We start from the raw sequence: 20,040 nt of genomic DNA on the forward strand, positions 1-20,040 counted from the left end.
TGAGTTCTTTTTGCCTTTTTGAAATTGAAAATCATGGGAGAATCCAGACTTTTAGCGGAGATATGAATTTCTGCTTATAACATCCAGTATCATGATAAAAACTCGTTATTTCACGAAATTGTAAGTGAAAACACGTTGCCTTGGCGCCTCTCGAGGGCAATGAGAAATTTCTCCCTGTTTCTTCAGTTTCTTTTGCCTATTTGGAACTGAAGATCATGGTGGAAGGTCGATTTTCAGCGGAGACATGAATTCCGCCTTATAACATACAATTTCATGATAAACGGAGACATGAATTCCGCCTTATAACATCCAATATCATGATAAATACTCGTTTTTTCACGAAATTGGAAGTGAAAACACGTTGCCTTGGCGTCTCTGGAGGGCAATGAGAAATTTCTCCCTGTTTCTTCAGTTTCTTTCGCTTATTTGGAACTGAAGATCATGGTGGAAGGTCGATTTTCAGCGGAGACATGAATTTCGCCTTATAACATACAATTTCATGATAAAAACTCGTTTTTTCACGAAATTGAAAGTGAAAAAACGTTGCCTTGGTTTCTCTCTAGGGTCGTGAGGTTTTTTTTTCCGTTTCTTGAGTTCTTTTTGCCTTTTTGAAATTGAAAATCATGGGAGAATCCAGACTTTTAGCGGAGATATGAATTTCTGCTTATAACATCCAGTATCATGATAAAAACTCGTTATTTCACGAAATTGTAAGTGAAAACACGTTGCCTTGGCGTCTCTCGAGGTCAATGAGAAATTTCTCCCTGTGTCTTCAGTTTCTTTTGCCTATTTGGAACTGAAGATCATGGTGGAAGGTCGATTTTCAGCGGAGACATGAATTCCGCCTTATAACATACAATTTCATGATAAAAACTCGTTTTTTCACGAAATTGGAAGTGAAAAAACGTTGCGTTGGTTTCTCTCCAGGATCGTGAGGTTTTTTTCCCGTTTCTTGAGTTCCTTTTACCTATTTGAAATTGAAAATCATGGGAGAATCCAGACTTTTAGCGGAGATATGAATTTCTGCTTTCAACATCCAATATCATGATAAAAACTCGTTATTTCACGAAATTGTAAGTGAAAACACGTTGCCTTGGCGTCTCTCGAGGGCAATGAGAAATTTCTCCCTGTTTCTTCAGTTTCTTTCGCCTATTTGGAACTGAAGATCATGGTGGAAGGTCGATTTTCAGCGGAGACATGAATTTCGCCTTATAACATACAATTTCATGATAAAAACTCGTTTTTTCACGAAATTGGAAGTGAAAAAACGTTGCCTTGGTTTCTCTCTAGGGTCGTGAGGTTTTTTTTTCCGTTTCTTGAGTTCTTTTTGCCTTTTTGAAATTGAAAATCATGGGAGAATCCAGACTTTTAGCGGAGATATGAATTTCTGCTTATAACATCCAGTATCATGATAAAAACTCGTTATTTCACGAAATTGTAAGTGAAAACACGTTGCCTTGGCGCCTCTCGAGGGCAATGAGAAATTTCTCCCTGTTTCTTCAGTTTCTTTTGCCTATTTGGAACTGAAGATCATGGTGGAAGGTCGATTTTCAGCGGAGACATGAATTCCGCCTTATAACATACAATTTCATGATAAAAACTCGTTTTTTCACGAAATTGGAAGTGAAAAAACGTTGCCTTGGTTTCTCTCCAGGATCGTGAGGTTTTTTTCCCGTTTCTTGAGTTCCTTTTACCTATTTGAAATTGAAAATCATGGGAGAATCCCAACTTTTAGCGGAGATATGAATTTCTGCTCATAACATCCAATATCATGATAAAAACTCGTTATTTCACGAAATTGTAAGCGAAAACACGTTGCCTTGGCGTCTCTCGAGGGCAATGAGAAATTTCTCCCTGTTTCTTCAGTTTCTTTTGCCTATTTGGAACTGAAGATCATGGTGGAAGGTCGATTTTCAGCGGAGACATGAATTTCGCCTTATAACATACAATTTCATGATAAAAACTCGTTTTTTCACGAAATTGGAAGTGAAAAAACGTTGCCTTGGTTTCTCTCCAGGGTCGTGAGTTTTTTTTACCGTTTCTTGAGTTCCTTTCGCCTTTTTGAAATTGAAAATCATGGGAGAATCCAGACTTTTAGCGGAGATATGAATTTCTGCTTATAACATCCAATATCATGATAAATACTCGTTTTTTCACGAAATTGGAAGTGAAAACACGTTGCCTTGGCGTCTCTCGAGGGCAATGAGAAATTTCTTCCTGTTTCTTCAGTTTCTTTCGCCTATTTGGAACTGAAGATCATGGTGGAAGGTCGATTTTCAGCGGAGACATGAATTTCGCCTTATAACATACAATTTCATGATAAAAACTCGTTTTTTCACGAAATTGGAAGTGAAAAAACGTTGCCTTGGTTTCTCTCCAGGGTCGTGATGTTTTTTTCCCATTTCTTGTGTTCCTTTTGCCTATTTGAAATTGAAAATCATGGGAGAATCCAGACTTTTAGCGGAGATATGAATTTCTGCTTATAACATCCAATATCATGATAAATACTCGTTTTTTCACGAAATTGGAAGTGAAAACACGTTGCCTTGGCGTCTCTCGAGGGCAATGAGAAATTTCTCCCTGTTTCTTCAGTTTCTTTTGCCTATTTGGAACTGAAGATCATGGTGGAAGGTCGATTTTCAGCGGAGACATGAATTCCGCCTTATAACATACAATTTCATGATAAAAACTCGTTTTTTCACGAAATTGGAAGTGAAAAAACGTTGCCTTGGTTTCTCTCCAGGGTCGTGAGGTTTTTTTCCCATTTCTTGTGTTCCTTTTGCCTATTTGAAATTGAAAATCATGGGAGAATCCAGACTTTTAGCGGAGATATGAATTTCTGCTTATAACATCCAATATCATGATAAATACTCGTTTTTTCACGAAATTGGAAGTGAAAACACGTTGCCTTGGCGTCTCTCGAGGGCAATGAGAAATTTCTCCCTGTTTCTTCAGTTTCTTTTGCCTATTTGGAACTGAAGATCATGGTGGAAGGTCGATTTTCAGCGGAGACATGAATTTCGCCTTATAACTAACAATTTCATGATAAAAACTCGTTTTTTCACGAAATTGGAAGTGAAAAAACGTTGCCTTGGTTTCTCTCTAGGGTCGTGAGGTTTTTTTTCCGTTTCTTGAGTTCTTTTTGCCTTTTTGAAATTGAAAATCATGGGAGAATCCAGACTTTTAGCGGAGATATGAATTTCTGCTTATAACATCCAGTATCATGATAAAAACTCGTTATTTCACGAAATTGTAAGTGAAAACACGTTGCCTTGGCGCCTCTCGAGGGCAATGAGAAATTTCTCCCTGTTTCTTCAGTTTCTTTTGCCTATTTGGAACTGAAGATCATGGTGGAAGGTCGATTTTCAGCGGACACATGAATTCCGCCTTATAACATACAATTTCATGATAAAAACTCGTTTTTTCACGAAATTGGAAGTGAAAAAACGTTGCCTTGGTTTCTCTCCAGGATCGTGAGGTTTTTTTCCCGTTTCTTGAGTTCCTTTTACCTATTTGAAATTGAAAATCATGGGAGAATCCCAACTTTTAGCGGAGATATGAATTTCTGCTTATAACATCCAATATCATGATAAAAACTCGTTATTTCACGAAATTGTAAGTGAAAACACGTTGCCTTGGCGTCTCTCGAGGGCAATGAGAAATTTCTCCCTGTTTCTTCAGTTTCTTTCGCCTATTTGGAACTGAAGATCGTGGTGGAAGGTCGATTTTCGGCGGAGACATGAATTCCGCCTTATAACATACAATTTCATGATAAAAACGCGTTTTTTCACGAAATTGGAAGTGAAAAAACGTTGCCTTGGTTTCTCTCCAGGATCGTGAGGTTTTTTTCCCGTTTCTTGAGTTCCTTTTACCTATTTGAAATTGAAAATCATGGGAGAATCCCAACTTTTAGCGGAGATATGAATTTCTGCTTATAACATCCAATATCATGATAAAAACTCGTTATTTCACGAAATTGTAAGTGAAAACACGTTGCCTTGGCATCTCTCGATTGCAATGAGAAATTTTTCCCTATTTCTTCAGTTTATTTTGCCTATTTGAAATTGAAAATCATGGCAGAATGTCGATTTTCAGCGGAGACATGAATTTCGCCTTATAACATACAATTTCATGATAAAAACTCGTTTTTTCACGAAATTGGAAGTGAAAAAACGTTGCCTTGGTTTTTCTCCAGGGTCGTGAGGTTTATTTTCCAGTTTCATGAAATCCTTTTGCCTATTTGAAATTAAAATTCATGGGAGAATCCCGACTTTTAGCGGAGATATGAATTTCTACTTATAACATCCGATATCATGATAAATACTCGTTTTTTCACGAAATTGGAAGTGAAAACACGTTGCCTTGGCGTCTCTCGAGGGCAAGGAGAAATTTCTCCCTGTGTCTTCAGTTTCTTTTGCCTATTTGGAACTGAAGATCATGGTGGAAGGTCGATTTTCAGCGGAGACATGAATTACGCCTTATAACATACAATTTCATGATAAAAACTCGTTTTTTCACGAAATTGGAAGTGAAAAAACGTTGCCTTGGTTTCTCTCCAGGATCGTGAGGTTTTTTTCCCGTTTCTTGAGTTCCTTTTACCTATTTGAAATTGAAAATCATGGGAGAATCCCAACTTTTAGCGGAGATATGAATTTCTGCTTATAACATCCAATATCATGATAAAAACTCGTTATTTCACGAAATTGGAAGTTCAAACACGTTGCCTTGGCATCTCTCGATTGCAATGAGAAATTTTTCCATATTTCTTCAGTTTCTTTTGCCTATTTGGAATTGAAAATCATGGCAGAATGTCGATTTTCAGCGGAGACGTGAATTTCGCCTTATAACATACAATTTCATGATAAAAACTCGTTTTTTCACGAAATTGGAAGTGAAAAAACGTTGCCTTGGTTTCTCTCCAGGGTCGTGAGTTTTTTTTACCGTTTCTTGAGTTCCTTTCGCCTTTTTGAAATTGAAAATCATGGGAGAATCCAGACTTTTAGCGGAGATATGAATTTCTGCTTATAACATCCAATATCATTATAAAAACTCGGTATTTCACGAAATTGTAAGTGAAAACACGTTGCCTTGGCGTCTCTCGAGGGCAATGAGAAATTTCTCCCTGTTTCTTCAGTTTCTTTTGCCTATTTGGAACTGAAGATCATGGTGGAAGGTCGATTTTCAGCGGAGACATGAATTTCGCCTTATAACATACAATTTCATGATAAAAACTCGTTTTTTCACGAAATTGGAAGTGAAAAAACGTTGCCTTGGTTTCTCTCAAGGGTCGTGAGTTTTTTTTACCGTTTCTTGAGTTCCTTTCGCCTTTTTGAAATTGAAAATCATGGGAGAATCCAGACTTTTAGCGGAGATATGAATTTCTGCTTATAACATCCAATATCATGATAAATACTCGTTTTTTCACGAAATTGGAAGTGAAAACACGTTGCCTTGGCGTCTCTCGAGGGCAATGAGAAATTTCTCCCTGTTTCTTCAGTTTCTTTCGCCTATTTGGAACTGAAGATCATGGTGGAAGGTCGATTTTCAGCGGAGACATGAATTTCGCCTTATAACATACAATTTCATGATAAAAACTCGTTTTTTCACGAAATTGGAAGTGAAAAAACGTTGCCTTTGTTTCTCTCTAGGGTCGTGAGGTTTTTTTTTCCGTTTCTTGAGTTCTTTTTGCCTTTTTGAAATTGAAAATCATGGGAGAATCCAGACTTTTAGCGGAGATATGAATTTCTGCTTATAACATCCAGTATCATGATAAAAACTCTCTATTTCACGAAATTGTAAGTGAAAACACGTTGCCTTGGCGCGTCTCGAGGGCAATGAGAAATTTCTCCCTGTTTCTTCAGTTTCTTTTGCCTATTTGGAACTGAAGATCATGGTGGAAGGTCGATTTTCAGCGGAGACATGAATTCCGCCTTATAACATACAATTTCATGATAAAAACTCGTTTTTTCACGAAATTGGAAGTGAAAAAACGTTGCCTTGGTTTCTCTCCAGGATCGTGAGGTTTTTTTCCCGTTTCTTGAGTTCCTTTTACCTATTTGAAATTGAAAATCATGGGAGAATCCCAACTTTTAGCGGAGATATGAATTTCTGCTTATAACATCCAATATCATTAAGTGAAAACACGTTGCCTTGGCATCTCTCGATTGCAATGAGAAATTTTTCCCTATTTCTTCAGTTTCTTTTGCCTATTTGGAATTGAAAATCATGGCAGAATGTCGATTTTCAGCGGAGACATGAATTTCGCCTTATAACATACAATTTCATGATAAAAACTCGTTTTTTCACGAAATTGGAAGTGAAAAAACGTTGCCTTGGTTTTTCTCCAGGGTCGTGAGGTTTATTTTCCAGTTTCTTGAGTTCCTTTTGCCTATTTGAAATTGAAATTCATGGGAGAATCCCGACTTTTAGCGGAGATATGAATTTCTACTTATAACATCCGATATCATGATAAATACTCGTTTTTTCACGAAATTGGAAGTGAAAACACGTTGCCTTGGCGTCTCTCGAGGGCAATGAGAAATTTCTCCCTGTGTCTTCAGTTTCTTTTGCCTATTTGGAACTGAAGATCATGGTGGAAGGTCGATTTTTCAGCGGAGACATGAATTCCGCCTTATAACATACAATTTCATGATAAAAAACTCGTTTTTTTCACGAAATTGGAAGTGAAAAAAACGTTGCCTTGGTTTCTCTCCAGGATCGTGAGGTTTTTTTCCCCGTTTCTTGAGTTCCTTTTACCTATTTGAAATTGAAAATCATGGGAGAATCCCAACTTTTAGCGGAGATATGAATTTCTGCTTATAACATCCAATATCATGATAAAAACTCGTTATTTCACGAAATTGTAAGTGAAAACACGTTGCCTTGGCATCTCTCGATTGCAATGAGAAATTTTTCCCTATTTCTTCAGTTTCTTTTGCCTATTTGAAATTGAAAATCATGGCAGAATGTCGATTTTCAGCGGAGACATGAATTTCGCCTTATAACATACAATTTCATGATAAAAACTCGTTTTTTCACGAAATTGGAAGTGAAAAAACGTTGCCTTGGTTTTTCTCCAGGGTCGTGAGGTTTATTTTCCAGTTTCTTGAGTTCCTTTTGCCTATTTGAAATTAAAATTCATGAGAGAATCCCGACTTTTAGCGGAGATATGAATTTCTACTTATAACATCCGATATCATGATAAATACTCGTTTTTTCACGAAATTGGAAGTGAAAACACGTTTGCCTTGGCGTCTCTCGAGGGCAATGAGAAATTTCTCCCTGTGTCTTCAGTTTCTTTTGCCTATTTGGAACTGAAGATCATGGTGGAAGGTCGATTTTCAGCGGAGACATGAATTCCGCCTTATAACATACAATTTCATGATAAAAACTCGTTTTTTCACGAAATTGGAAGTGAAAAAACGTTGCCTTGGTTTCTCTCCAGGATCGTGAGGTTTTTTTTCCCGTTTCTTGAGTTCCTTTTACCTATTTGAAATTGAAAATCATGGGAGAATCCCAACTTTTAGCGGAGATATGAATTTCTGCTTATAACATCCAATATCATGATAAAAACTCGTTATTTCACGAAATTGTAAGTGAAAACACGTTGCCTTGGCGTCTCTCGAGGGCAATGAGAAATTTCTCCCTGTTTCTTCAGTTTCTTTCGCCTATTTGGAACTGAAGATCATGGTGGAAGGTCGATTTTCAGCGGAGACATGAATTCCGCCTTATAACATACAATTTCATGATAAAAACTCGTTTTTTCACGAAATTGGAAGTGAAAAAACGCTGCCTTGGTTTCTCTCCAGGATCGTGAGGTTTTTTTCCCGTTTCTTGAGTTCTTTTACCTATTTGAAATTGAAAATCATGGGAGAATCCCAACTTTTAGCGGAGATATGAATTTCTGCTTATAACATCCAATATCATGATAAAAACTCGTTATTTCACGAAATTGGAAGTTCAAACACGTTGCCTTGGTTTCTCTCCTAGGGTCGTGAGGTTTTTTTTTCCGTTTCTTGAGTTCTTTTTGCCTTTTTGAAATTGAAAATCATGGGAGAATCCAGACTTTTAGCGGAGATATGAATTTCTGCTTATAACATCCAGTATCATGATAAAAACTCGTTATTTCACGAAATTGTAAGTGAAAACACGTTGCCTTGGCGCCTCTCGAGGGCAATGAGAAATTTCTCCCTGTTTCTTCAGTTTCTTTTGCCTATTTGGAACTGAAGATCATGGTGGAAGGTCGATTTCAGCGGAGACATTAATTCCGCCTTATAACATACAATTTCATGATAAAAACTCGTTTTTTCACGAAATTGGAAGTGAAAAAACGTTGCCTTGGTTTCTCTCCAGGATCGTGAGGTTTTTTTCCCGTTTCTTGAGTTCCTTTTACCTATTTGAAATTGAAAATCATGGGAGAATCCCAACTTTTAGCGGAGATATGAATTTCTGCTTATAACATCCAATATCATGATAAAAACTCGTTATTTCACGAAATTGTAAGTGAAAACACGTTGCCTTGGCGTCTCTCGAGGGCAATGAGAAATTTCTCCCTGTTTCTTCAGTTTCTTTCGCCTATTTGGAACTGAAGATCATGGTGGAAGGTCGATTTTCGGCGGAGACATGAATTCCGCCTTATAACATACAATTTCATGATAAAAACGCGTTTTTTCACGAAATTGGAAGTGAAAAAACGTTGCCTTGGTTTCTCTCCAGGATCGTGAGGTTTTTTTCCCGTTTCTTGAGTTCCTTTTACCTATTTGAAATTGAAAATCATGGGAGAATCCCAACTTTTAGCGGAGATATGAATTTCTGCTTATAACATCCAATATCATGATAAAAACTCGTTATTTCACGAAATGTAAGTGAAAAACACGTTGCCTTGGCATCTCTCGATTGCAATGAGAAATTTTTCCCTATTTCTTCAGTTTCTTTTGCCTATTTGAAATTGAAAATCATGGCAGAATGTCGATTTTCAGCGGAGACATGAATTTCGCCTTATAACATACAATTTCATGATAAAAACTCGTTTTTTCACGAAATTGGAAGTGAAAAAAACGTTGCCTTGGTTTTTCCTCCAGGGTCGTGAGGTTTATTTTCCAGTTTCATGAAATCCTTTTGCCTATTTGAAATTAAAATTCATGGGAGAATCCCGACTTTTAGCGGAGATATGAATTTCTACTTATAACATCCGATATCATGATAAATACTCGTTTTTTCACGAAATTGGAAGTGAAAACACGTTGCCTTGGCGTCTCTCGAGGGCAAGGAGAAATTTCTCCCTGTGTCTTCAGTTTCTTTTGCCTATTTGGAACTGAAGATCATGGTGGAAGGTCGATTTTCAGCGGAGACATGAATTACGCCTTATAACATACAATTTCATGATAAAAAACTCGTTTTTTCACGAAATTGGAAGTGAAAAAACGTTGCCTTGGTTTCTCTCCAGGATCGTGAGGTTTTTTTCCCGTTTCTTGAGTTCCTTTTACCTATTTGAAATTGAAAATCATGGGAGAATCCCAACTTTTAGCGGAGATATGAATTTCTGCTTATAACATCCAATATCATGATAAAAACTCGTTATTTCACGAAATTGGAAGTTCAAACACGTTGCCTTGGCATCTCTCGATTGCAATGAGAAATTTTTCCATATTTCTTCAGTTTCTTTTGCCTATTTGGAATTGAAAATCATGGCAGAATGTCGATTTTCAGCGGAGACGTGAATTTCGCCTTATAACATACAATTTCATGATAAAAACTCGTTTTTTCACGAAATTGGAAGTGAAAAAACGTTGCCTTGGTTTCTCTCCAGGGTCGTGAGTTTTTTTTACCGTTTCTTGAGTTCCTTTCGCCTTTTTGAAATTGAAAATCATGGGAGAATCCAGACTTTTAGCGGAGATATGAATTTCTGCTTATAACATCCAATATCATGATAAAAACTCGGTATTTCACGAAATTGTAAGTGAAAACACGTTGCCTTGGCGTCTCTCGAGGGCAATGAGAAATTTCTCCCTGTTTCTTCAGTTTCTTTTGCCTATTTGGAACTGAAGATCATGGTGGAAGGTCGATTTTCAGCGGAGACATGAATTTCGCCTTATAACATACAATTTCATGATAAAAACTCGTTTTTTCACGAAATTGGAAGTGAAAAAACGTTGCCTTGGTTTCTCTCAAGGGTCGTGAGTTTTTTTTACCGTTTCTTGAGTTCCTTTCGCCTTTTTGAAATTGAAAATCATGGGAGAATCCAGACTTTTAGCGGAGATATGAATTTCTGCTTATAACATCCAATATCATGATAAATACTCGTTTTTTCACGAAATTGGAAGTGAAAACACGTTGCCTTGGCGTCTCTCGAGGGCAATGAGAAATTTCTCCCTGTTTCTTCAGTTTCTTTCGCCTATTTGGAACTGAAGATCATGGTGGAAGGTCGATTTTCAGCGGAGACATGAATTTCGCCTTATAACATACAATTTCATGATAAAAACTCGTTTTTTCACGAAATTGGAAGTGAAAAAACGTTGCCTTTGTTTCTCTCTAGGGTCGTGAGGTTTTTTTTTTTCCGTTTCTTGAGTTCTTTTTTGCCTTTTTGAAATTGAAAATCATTGGGAGAATCCAGACTTTTAGCGGAGATATGAATTTCTGCTTATAACATCCAGTATCATGATAAAAACTCTCTATTTCACGAAATTGTAAGTGAAAACACGTTGCCTTGGCGCCTCTCGAGGGCAATGAGAAATTTCTCCCTGTTTCTTCAGTTTCTTTTGCCTATTTGGAACTGAAGATCATGGTGGAAGGTCGATTTTCAGCGGAGACATGAATTCCGCCTTATAACATACAATTTCATGATAAAAACTCGTTTTTTCACGAAATTGGAAGTGAAAAAAACGTTGCCTTGGTTTCTCTCCAGGATCGTGAGGTTTTTTTCCCGTTTCTTGAGTTCCTTTTACCTATTTGAAATTGAAAATCATGGGAGAATCCCAACTTTTAGCGGAGATATGAATTTCTGCTTATAACATCCCAATATCATGATAAAAACTCGTTATTTCACGAAATTGTAAGTGAAAACACGTTGCCCTTGGCATCTCTCGATTGCAATGAGAAATTTTTCCCTATTTCTTCAGTTTCTTTTGCCTATTTGGAATTGAAAATCATGGCAGAATGTCGATTTTCAGCGGAGACATGAATTTCGCCTTATAACATACAATTTCATGATAAAAACTCGTTTTTCTCACGAAATTGGAAGTGAAAAAACGTTGCCTTGGTTTTTTCTCCAGGGTCGTGAGGTTTATTTTCCAGTTTCTTGAGTTCCTTTTGCCTATTTGAAATTGAAATTCATGGGAGAATCCCGACTTTTAGCGGAGATATGAATTTCTACTTATAACATCCGATATCATGATAAATACTCGTTTTTTCACGAAATTGGAAGTGAAAACACGTTGCCTTGGCGTCTCTCGAGGGCAATGAGAAATTTCTCCCTGTGTCTTCAGTTTCTTTTGCCTATTTGGAACTGAAGATCATGGTGGAAGGTCGATTTTCAGCGGAGACATGAATTCCGCCTTATAACATACAATTTCATGATAAAAACTCGTTTTTTCACGAAATTGGAAGTGAAAAAAACGTTGCCTTGGTTTCTCTCCAGGATCGTGAGGTTTTTTTCCCGTTTCTTGAGTTCCTTTTACCTATTTGAAATTGAAAATCATGGGAGAATCCCAACTTTTAGCGGAGATATGAATTTCTGCTTATAACATCCAATATCATGATAAAAACTCGTTATTTCACGAAATTGTAAGTGAAAACACGTTGCCTTGGCATCTCTCGATTGCAATGAGAAATTTTTCCCCTATTTCTTCAGTTTCTTTTGCCTATTTGAAATTGAAAATCATGGCAGAATGTCGATTTTCAGCGGAGACATGAATTTCGCCTTATAACATACAATTTCATGATAAAAACTCGTTTTTTCACGAAATTGGAAGTGAAAAAACGTTGCCTTGGTTTTTCTCCAGGGTCGTGAGGTTTATTTTCCAGTTTCTTGAGTTCCTTTTGCCTATTTGAAATTAAAATTCATGAGAGAATCCCGACTTTTAGCGGAGATATGAATTTCTACTTATAACATCCGATATCATGATAAATACTCGTTTTTTCACGAAATTGGAAGTGAAAACACGTTGCCTTGGCGTCTCTCGAGGGCAATGAGAAATTTCTCCCTGTGTCTTCAGTTTCTTTTGCCTATTTGGAACTGAAGATCATGGTGGAAGGTCGATTTTCAGCGGAGACATGAATTCCGCCTTATAACATACAATTTCATGATAAAAACTCGTTTTTTCACGAAATTGGAAGTGAAAAAAACGTTGCCTTGGTTTCTCTCCAGGATCGTGAGGTTTTTTTCCCGTTTCTTGAGTTCCTTTTACCTATTTGAAATTGAAAATCATGGGAGAATCCCAACTTTTAGCGGAGATATGAATTTCTGCTTATAACATCCAATATCATGATAAAAACTCGTTATTTCACGAAATTGTAAGTGAAAACACGTTGCCTTGGCATCTCTCGATTGCAATGAGAAATTTTTCCCTATTTCTTCAGTTTCTTTTGCCTATTTGAAATTGAAAATCATGGCAGAATGTCGATTTTCAGCGGAGACATGAATTTCGCCTTATAACATACAATTTCATGATAAAAACTCGTTTTTTCACGAAATTGGAAGTGAAAAAACGTTGCCTTGGTTTTTCTCCAGGGTCGTGAGGTTTATTTTCCAGTTTCTTGAGTTCCTTTTGCCTATTTGAAATTAAAATTCATGAGAGAATCCCGACTTTTAGCGGAGATATGAATTTCTACTTATAACATCCGATATCATGATAAATACTCGTTTTTTCACGAAATTGGAAGTGAAAACACGTTGCCTTGGCGTCTCTCGAGGGCAATGAGAAATTTCTCCCTGTGTCTTCAGTTTCTTTTGCCTATTTGGAACTGAAGATCATGGTGGAAGGTCGATTTTCAGCGGAGACATGAATTCCGCCTTATAACATACAATTTCATGATAAAAACTCGTTTTTTCCACGAAATTGGAAGTGAAAAAAACGTTGCCTTGGTTTTTCTCCAGGGTCGTGAGGTTTATTTTCCAGTTTCATGAAATCCTTTTGCCTATTTGAAATTAAAATTCATGGGAGAATCCCGACTTTTAGCGGAGATATGAATTTCTACTTATAACATCCGATATCATGATAAATACTCGTTTTTTCACGAAATTGGAAGTGAAAACACGTTGCCTTGGCGTCTCTCGAGGGCAAGGAGAAATTTCTCCCTGTGTCTTCAGTTTCTTTTGCCTATTTGGAACTGAAGATCATGGTGGAAGGTCGATTTTCAGCGGAGACATGAATTACGCCTTATAACATACAATTTCATGATAAAAACTCGTTTTTTCACGAAATTGGGAAGTGAAAAAACGTTGCCTTGGTTTCTCTCCAGGATCGTGAGGTTTTTTTCCCCGTTTCTTGAGTTCCTTTTACCTATTTGAAATTGAAAATCATGGGAGAATCCCAACTTTTAGCGGAGATATGAATTTCTGCTTATAACATCCAATATCATGATAAAAACTCGTTATTTCACGAAATTGGAAGTTCAAACACGTTGCCTTGGCATCTCTCGATTGCAATGAGAAATTTTTTCCATATTTCTTCAGTTTCTTTTGCCTATTTGGAATTGAAAATCATGGCAGAATGTCGATTTTCAGCGGAGACGTGAATTTCGCCTTATAACATACAATTTCATGATAAAAACTCGTTTTTTCACGAAATTGGAAGTGAAAAAACGTTGCCTTGGTTTCTCTCCAGGGTCGTGAGTTTTTTTTAACCGTTTCTTGAGTTCCTTTCGCCTTTTTGAAATTGAAAATCATGGGAGAATCCAGACTTTTAGCGGAGATATGAATTTCTGCTTATAACATCCAATATCATGATAAAAAACTCGGTATTTCACGAAATTGTAAGTGAAAACACGTTGCCTTGGCGTCTCTCGAGGGCAATGAGAAATTTCTCCCTGTTTCTTCAGTTTCTTTTGCCTATTTGGAACTGAAGATCATGGTGGAAGGTCGATTTTCAGCGGAGACATGAATTTCGCCTTATAACATACAATTTCATGATAAAAACTCGTTTTTTCACGAAATTGGAAGTGAAAAAACGTTGCCTTGGTTTCTCTCAAGGGTCGTGAGTTTTTTTTACCGTTTCTTGAGTTCCTTTCGCCTTTTTGAAATTGAAAATCATGGGAGAATCCAGACTTTTAGCGGAGATATGAATTTCTGCTTATAACATCCAATATCATGATAAATACTCGTTTTTTCACGAAATTGGAAGTGAAAACACGTTGCCTTGGCGTCTCTCGAGGGCAATGAGAAATTTCTCCCTGTTTCTTCAGTTTCTTTCGCCTATTTGGAACTGAAGATCATGGTGGAAGGTCGATTTTCAGCGGAGACATGAATTTCGCCTTATAACATACAATTTCATGATAAAAACCTCGTTTTTTCACGAAATTGGAAGTGAAAAAACGTTGCCTTTGTTTCTCTCTAGGGTCGTGAGGTTTTTTTTTCCGTTTCTTGAGTTCTTTTTGCCTTTTTGAAATTGAAAATCATGGGAGAATCCAGACTTTTAGCGGAGATATGAATTTCTGCTTATAACATCCAGTATCATGATAAAAACTCTCTATTTCACGAAATTGTAAGTGAAAACACGTTGCCTTGGCGCCTCTCGAGGGCAATGAGAAATTTCTCCCTGTTTCTTCAGTTTCTTTTGCCTATTTGGAACTGAAGATCATGGTGGAAGGTCGATTTTCAGCGGAGACATGAATTCCGCCTTATAACATACAATTTCATGATAAAAACTCGTTTTTTCACGAAATTGGAAGTGAAAAAACGTTGCCTTGGTTTCTCTCCAGGATCGTGAGGTTTTTTTCCCGTTTCTTGAGTTCCTTTTACCTATTTGAAATTGAAAATCATGGGAGAATCCCAACTTTTAGCGGAGATATGAATTTCTGCTTATAACATCCAATATCATGATAAAAACTCGTTATTTCACGAAATTGTAAGTGAAAACACGTTGCCTTGGCATCTCTCGATTGCAATGAGAAATTTTTCCCTATTTCTTCAGTTTCTTTTGCCTATTTGGAATTGAAAATCATGGCAGAATGTCGATTTTCAGCGGAGACATGAATTTCGCCTTATAACATACAATTTCATGATAAAAACTCGTTTTTTCACGAAATTGGAAGTGAAAAAACGTTGCCTTGGTTTTTCTCCAGGGTCGTGAGGTTTATTTTCCAGTTTCTTGAGTTCCTTTTGCCTATTTGAAATTGAAATTCATGGGAGAATCCCGACTTTTAGCGGAGATATGAATTTCTACTTATAACATCCGATATCATGATAAATACTCGTTTTTTCACGAAATTGGAAGTGAAAACACGTTGCCTTGGCGTCTCTCGAGGGCAATGAGAAATTTCTCCCTGTGTCTTCAGTTTCTTTTGCCTATTTGGAACTGAAGATCATGGTGGAAGGTCGATTTTCAGCGGAGACATGAATTCCGCCTTATAACATACAATTTCATGATAAAAACTCGTTTTTTCACGAAATTGGAAGTGAAAAAACGTTGCCTTGGTTTCTCTCCAGGATCGTGAGGTTTTTTTCCCGTTTCTTGAGTTCCTTTTACCTATTTGAAATTGAAAATCATGGGAGAATCCCAACTTTTAGCGGAGATATGAATTTCTGCTTATAACATCCAATATCATGATAAAAACTCGTTATTTCACGAAATTGTAAGTGAAAACACGTTGCCTTGGCATCTCTCGATTGCAATGAGAAATTTTTCCCTATTTCTTCAGTTTCTTTTGCCTATTTGAAATTGAAAATCATGGCAGAATGTCGATTTTCAGCGGAGACATGAATTTCGCCTTATAACATACAATTTCATGATAAAAACTCGTTTTTTCACGAAATTGGAAGTGAAAAAACGTTGCCTTGGTTTTTCTCCAGGGTCGTGAGGTTTATTTTCCAGTTTCTTGAGTTCCTTTTGCCTATTTGAAATTAAAATTCATGAGAGAATCCCGACTTTTAGCGGAGATATGAATTTCTACTTATAACATCCGATATCATGATAAATACTCGTTTTTTCACGAAATTGGAAGTGAAAACACGTTGCCTTGGCGTCTCTCGAGGGCAATGAGAAATTTCTCCCTGTGTCTTCAGTTTCTTTTGCCTATTTGGAACTGAAGATCATGGTGGAAGGTCGATTTTCAGCGGAGACATGAATTCCGCCTTATAACATACAATTTCATGATAAAAACTCGTTTTTTCACGAAATTGGAAGTGAAAAAACGTTGCCTTGGTTTTTCTCCAGGGTCGTGAGGTTTATTTTCCAGTTTCATGAAATCCTTTTGCCTATTTGAAATTAAAATTCATGGGAGAATCCCGACTTTTAGCGGAGATATGAATTTCTACTTATAACATCCGATATCATGATAAATACTCGTTTTTTCACGAAATTGGAAGTGAAAACACGTTGCCTTGGCGTCTCTCGAGGGCAAGGAGAAATTTCTCCCTGTGTCTTCAGTTTCTTTTGCCTATTTGGAACTGAAGATCATGGTGGAAGGTCGATTTTCAGCGGAGACATGAATTACGCCTTATAACATACAATTTCATGATAAAAACTCGTTTTTTCACGAAATTGGAAGTGAAAAAACGTTGCCTTGGTTTCTCTCCAGGATCGTGAGGTTTTTTTCCCGTTTCTTGAGTTCCTTTTACCTATTTGAAATTGAAAATCATGGGAGAATCCCAACTTTTAGCGGAGATATGAATTTCTGCTTATAACATCCAATATCATGATAAAAACTCGTTATTTCACGAAATTGGAAGTTCAAACACGTTGCCTTGGCATCTCTCGATTGCAATGAGAAATTTTTCCATATTTCTTCAGTTTCTTTTGCCTATTTGGAATTGAAAATCATGGCAGAATGTCGATTTTCAGCGGAGACGTGAATTTCGCCTTATAACATACAATTTCATGATAAAAACTCGTTTTTTCACGAAATTGGAAGTGAAAAAACGTTGCCTTGGTTTCTCTCCAGGGTCGTGAGTTTTTTTTACCGTTTCTTGAGTTCCTTTCGCCTTTTTGAAATTGAAAATCATGGGAGAATCCAGACTTTTAGCGGAGATATGAATTTCTGCTTATAACATCCAATATCATGATAAAAACTCGGTATTTCACGAAATTGTAAGTGAAAACACGTTGCCTTGGCGTCTCTCGAGGGCAATGAGAAATTTCTCCCTGTTTCTTCAGTTTCTTTTGCCTATTTGGAACTGAAGATCATGGTGGAAGGTCGATTTTCAGCGGAGACATGAATTTCGCCTTATAACATACAATTTCATGATAAAAACTCGTTTTTTCACGAAATTGGAAGTGAAAAAACGTTGCCTTGGTTTCTCTCAAGGGTCGTGAGTTTTTTTTACCGTTTCTTGAGTTCCTTTCGCCTTTTTGAAATTGAAAATCATGGGAGAATCCAGACTTTTAGCGGAGATATGAATTTCTGCTTATAACATCCAATATCATGATAAATACTCGTTTTTTCACGAAATTGGAAGTGAAAACACGTTGCCTTGGCGTCTCTCGAGGGCAATGAGAAATTTCTCCCTGTTTCTTCAGTTTCTTTCGCCTATTTGGAACTGAAGATCATGGTGGAAGGTCGATTTTCAGCGGAGACATGAATTTCGCCTTATAACATACAATTTCATGATAAAAACTCGTTTTTTCACGAAATTGGAAGTGAAAAAACGTTGCCTTTGTTTCTCTCTAGGGTCGTGAGGTTTTTTTTTCCGTTTCTTGAGTTCTTTTTGCCTTTTTGAAATTGAAAATCATGGGAGAATCCAGACTTTTAGCGGAGATATGAATTTCTGCTTATAACATCCAGTATCATGATAAAAACTCTCTATTTCACGAAATTGTAAGTGAAAACACGTTGCCTTGGCGCCTCTCGAGGGCAATGAGAAATTTCTCCCTGTTTCTTCAGTTTCTTTTGCCTATTTGGAACTGAAGATCATGGTGGAAGGTCGATTTTCAGCGGAGACATGAATTCCGCCTTATAACATACAATTTCATGATAAAAACTCGTTTTTTCACGAAATTGGAAGTGAAAAAACGTTGCCTTGGTTTCTCTCCAGGATCGTGAGGTTTTTTTCCCGTTTCTTGAGTTCCTTTTACCTATTTGAAATTGAAAATCATGGGAGAATCCCAACTTTTAGCGGAGATATGAATTTCTGCTTATAACATCCAATATCATGATAAAAACTCGTTATTTCACGAAATTGTAAGTGAAAACACGTTGCCTTGGCATCTCTCGATTGCAATGAGAAATTTTTCCCTATTTCTTCAGTTTCTTTTGCCTATTTGGAATTGAAAATCATGGCAGAATGTCGATTTTCAGCGGAGACATGAATTTCGCCTTATAACATACAATTTCATGATAAAAACTCGTTTTTTCACGAAATTGGAAGTGAAAAAACGTTGCCTTGGTTTTTCTCCAGGGTCGTGAGGTTTATTTTCCAGTTTCTTGAGTTCCTTTTGCCTATTTGAAATTGAAATTCATGGGAGAATCCCGACTTTTAGCGGAGATATGAATTTCTACTTATAACATCCGATATCATGATAAATACTCGTTTTTTCACGAAATTGGAAGTGAAAACACGTTGCCTTGGCGTCTCTCGAGGGCAATGAGAAATTTCTCCCTGTGTCTTCAGTTTCTTTTGCCTATTTGGAACTGAAGATCATGGTGGAAGGTCGATTTTCAGCGGAGACATGAATTCCGCCTTATAACATACAATTTCATGATAAAAACTCGTTTTTTCACGAAATTGGAAGTGAAAAAACGTTGCCTTGGTTTCTCTCCAGGATCGTGAGGTTTTTTTCCCGTTTCTTGAGTTCCTTTTACCTATTTGAAATTGAAAATCATGGGAGAATCCCAACTTTTAGCGGAGATATGAATTTCTGCTTATAACATCCAATATCATGATAAAAACTCGTTATTTCACGAAATTGTAAGTGAAAACACGTTGCCTTGGCATCTCTCGATTGCAATGAGAAATTTTTCCCTATTTCTTCAGTTTCTTTTGCCTATTTGAAATTGAAAATCATGGCAGAATGTCGATTTTCAGCGGAGACATGAATTTCGCCTTATAACATACAATTTCATGATAAAAACTCGTTTTTTCACGAAATTGGAAGTGAAAAAACGTTGCCTTGGTTTTTCTCCAGGGTCGTGAGGTTTATTTTCCAGTTTCTTGAGTTCCTTTTGCCTATTTGAAATTAAAATTCATGAGAGAATCCCGACTTTTAGCGGAGATATGAATTTCTACTTATAACATCCGATATCATGATAAATACTCGTTTTTTCACGAAATTGGAAGTGAAAACACGTTGCCTTGGCGTCTCTCGAGGGCAATGAGAAATTTCTCCCTGTGTCTTCAGTTTCTTTTGCCTATTTGGAACTGAAGATCATGGTGGAAGGTCGATTTTCAGCGGAGACATGAATTCCGCCTTATAACATACAATTTCATGATAAAAACTCGTTTTTTCACGAAATTGGAAGTGAAAAAACGTTGCCTTGGTTTCTCTCCAGGATCGTGAGGTTTTTTTCCCGTTTCTTGAGTTCCTTTTACCTATTTGAAATTGAAAATCATGGGAGAATCCCAACTTTTAGCGGAGATATGAATTTCTGCTTATAACATCCAATATCATGATAAAAACTCGTTATTTCACGAAATTGTAAGTGAAAACACGTTGCCTTGGCATCTCTCGATTGCAATGAGAAATTTTTCCCTATTTCTTCAGTTTCTTTTGCCTATTTGAAATTGAAAATCATGGCAGAATGTCGATTTTCAGCGGAGACATGAATTTCGCCTTATAACATACAATTTCATGATAAAAACTCGTTTTTTCACGAAATTGGAAGTGAAAAAACGTTGCCTTGGTTTTTCTCCAGGGTCGTGAGGTTTATTTTCCAGTTTCTTGAGTTCCT

Source organism: Venturia canescens, chromosome 3 (genome assembly GCF_019457755.1).
Source record: "Venturia canescens isolate UGA chromosome 3, ASM1945775v1, whole genome shotgun sequence".
NCBI classification, from domain to species: domain Eukaryota; kingdom Metazoa; phylum Arthropoda; class Insecta; order Hymenoptera; family Ichneumonidae; genus Venturia; species Venturia canescens.